The sequence below is a fragment of the Stomoxys calcitrans genome, chromosome 5 (genome assembly GCF_963082655.1).
Source record: "Stomoxys calcitrans chromosome 5, idStoCalc2.1, whole genome shotgun sequence".
Lineage (NCBI taxonomy): Eukaryota > Metazoa > Arthropoda > Insecta > Diptera > Muscidae > Stomoxys > Stomoxys calcitrans.
The window spans coordinates 81,896,427-81,899,768 of record NC_081556.1 but is presented as its reverse complement, the minus strand read 5'-3'; positions in this window follow the sequence as shown (position 1 = coordinate 81,899,768).

Sequence of the window (3,342 nt, the reverse complement as noted above, 5' to 3'; positions counted from 1 at the left end):
TGGTGACAATATGGGACTCAAATGAAAGGTATTCAGGAGTAGATCACGAATATGGTCAGGAAGTAGGAATAGACTTTATAATTTATTGATAACGTTACCCCAAAAACACCACCCAAAGTCAAAAGTGGACCGATAAGGACAATATGGGGATCAAATGAAAAGTATGCGAGAGTAGATAACGAATCTGGCATACAAATTCAAGTCGAGGAGTAGGGGGTCACCCCATCCCCACAAAAACGCCCAAAATTGGCACATTAGCCAATCATGGATATATTGCACTCGGTTTGTTTGTTCCGTATAGACTGAAAAACGGCAGAACCGATTTTCTCGAAATTTTCGCATATTGTGTACGTTGGTCTGGTGGGAAACATAGGCTTTATAATTTCTCGGTATCGGAAGGGGGACGTTATTCAAAAATACAACCCAAAATCAAAAGTGGACCCATCGGGACAGTATAGGTACCAAATGAAAGGTATTGAAGAGTTGAATACGAATATGGTATTAAAATCAAAAGTATTCGGGAGTAGATTTTGAATCTGGCATACAAAATTAGATCGAAGTATAGGGCGTCACGCCACGCCTCAAAAACGCCATTAGGTCCTTTATGATTATATGATACTTGGCTGAACAGATTTTCTTAAAATTTTCATAGATTGTGAACGTTTGTCTGGAAGGAAACATAGGCTATATAAGTTCTAGATATGGGGTGGAGGCGGACCCTCCCCCTTACCCCAAAACGCAACCCATATCCGAAAGTGGTCCGATGGGCACAATGAGAGTATCAAATGAAAGGTATTGGAGACCAGAAAACGAATATGGTATTTAAATTTGACTCCAAGTACCCAGAGGCCCCCCCCCATCCCAAAACTCCTTTAAGACATATTCAAGGTTCATGTCAATATGGGACTCAAATGAAAAGTATTAGGCAGTAGATTACAAATATGTCATAAAACATTAGGTCCAAGTAATGGAAGGTTGCCCACCCCCAAATACCCCCAAATGGGCATATTACCCAACCATGGCTATATGGAACTCAAATGAATGTTATTAGGGAGTAGATTACGAATATGACATTAAAATTTGCCTTCAAGTCTAGGTGGCGCTTTTCCTCCTAAAGATACGTCAAATGGGTTATTTGACCCATTATGACAATATGGGACTCAAATGAAATTTACTTAAGAGTAGAAAACGTTTTTGATATCCAATTTTTCAGCCAAGTGTTTCGGGTTACGCCCTAGCACCCCTAAACGGAACTTCAAGTTTGCCGGCCATAGCAATATGGGGCTCAAATTAAAGGGATTTTGGAAGTGGTGCACGAATTTGATATCCATATTTGAGTTGAAATGTCTGAGGTGGTATCTCTTCCCTAAAAAACACTTCTCATTACCCTTATATTTAAAACCACCAGGAACCGATCAGGGGCAAAATTCTCACACATCGATAAGTGCTTCCCGAATCAAGTTTAAACTTAATGTTTAAATTTTTCATAGCCGAGTCCGAACGGCGTCCTGCAGTGTCACACCTCTTTGGGGAAAATTTTTTAAATGACTATGCATGGCATTTTACCTAGCAAATGTCGCCAAGATTAAGGGGGGATAACCGACGCTTTGTCCGATGTTCTCGCCAGGATTCGATCGCGTTCAGCGTCATAGGATACAATGGCTCGAATTCGATATCCACATTCAGGGCGACGTGTCCCCACCCTAAAAATATATGAGAGAGTTAAAGAAGGCGCAGCGAAGCGGGCCCTTTTCGGCTAGTATTATAATATATATTGGGTTGCCCAAAAAGTAATTGCGGATTTTTCATATAGTCGGCGTTGAAAAATTTTTTCACAGCTTGTGACTCTGTAGTTGCATTCTTTCTTCTGTCATATATCAGCTGTTACTTTTAGCTTGCCTTAGAAAAAAAGTGTAAAAAAAGTATATTTGATTAAAGTTCACTCTAACTTTTATTAAAAAACTTACTTTCTTTTAAAAAATCCGCTGCTGTGCAAAGAAAGCTTAAGGCGAGAAGTAGACGTTACAGTTTCTCTCACTTCTATAGTCCCATTTGTACTGACATACATTTTTGACAAAAAACTTGAAGGATGTTCTTCGGGAATTAATAGAAAAGATTAAAACCGAAAAGTGGCTTTCCAAAAACTATAAAAACCAAAAATAATGATAAATATCAAAGTAAAATAGAATGCATTAATAAAGATTACACTAAAAAAATTCCTAGTAATAGTACTAAAGGGTGATTTTTTTGAGGTTAGGATTTTCATGCATTAGTATTTGACAGATCACGTGGGATTTCAGACATGGTGTCAAAGAGAAAGATGCTCAGTATGCTTTGACATTTCATCATGAATAGACTTACTAACGAGCAACGCTTGCAAATCATTGAATTTTATTACCAAAATCAGTGTTCGGTTCGAAATGTGTTCAAATTTTGACAAATTTTTTTCAGCGATGAGGCTCATTTCTGGTTGAATGGCTACGTAAATAAGCAAAATTGCCGCATTTGGAGTGAAGAGCAACCAGAAGCCGTTCAAGAACTGCCCATGCATCCCGAAAAATGCACTGTTTGGTGTGGTTTGTACGCTGGTGGAATCATTGGACCGTATTTTTTCAAAGATGCTGTTGGACGCAACGTTACGGTGAATGAACACATTTCGAACCGAACACTGATTTTGGTAATAAAATTCAATGATTTGCAAGCGTTGCTCGTTAGTAAGTCTATTCATGATGAAATGTCAAAGCATACTGAGCATCTTTCTCTTTGACACCATGTCTGAAATCCCACGTGATCTGTCAAATACTAATGCATGAAAATCCTAACCTCAAAAAAATCACCCTTTATTATCAAATGCGTGCTCTGTTAAGAAAGTTCATCGCGCGCTTCTTCCACTTTATGGTCAGTTTAATCGACACACTGAAGCGTCTATTCGGACTATTGTGACTAAATTTCGCACCAAATGTACTGTGTTGGACAGTAAACCACCAACACGATTACGTAGAGTTCGGACTGAAGAGAACATCCCAGCTGTATCGGCTAGAGTAAATGATGATAATCAATTATCGATTCGTCGCCGTTCACAGCAATTGGGCCTCTGTTACTCAACAACGTTGAAAATTTTGCGGAAGGATTTAGGTGTAAAGCCTGGTGCCGAACGACCTACAGCAACGCAAAATTTTTGGTGAATGGGCTCTTGGAAAGTTGGCCAGAGATCCACTTTTTTATCGAAAACTTGTGTTGGGCGACGAAACTCATTTTTGACTCAATGGGTACGTAAATAAGCAGAATTGTCGATTTAGGAGTGAAGGTCAGCCAGAAACATTGCAAAAGCTACCAATGCAT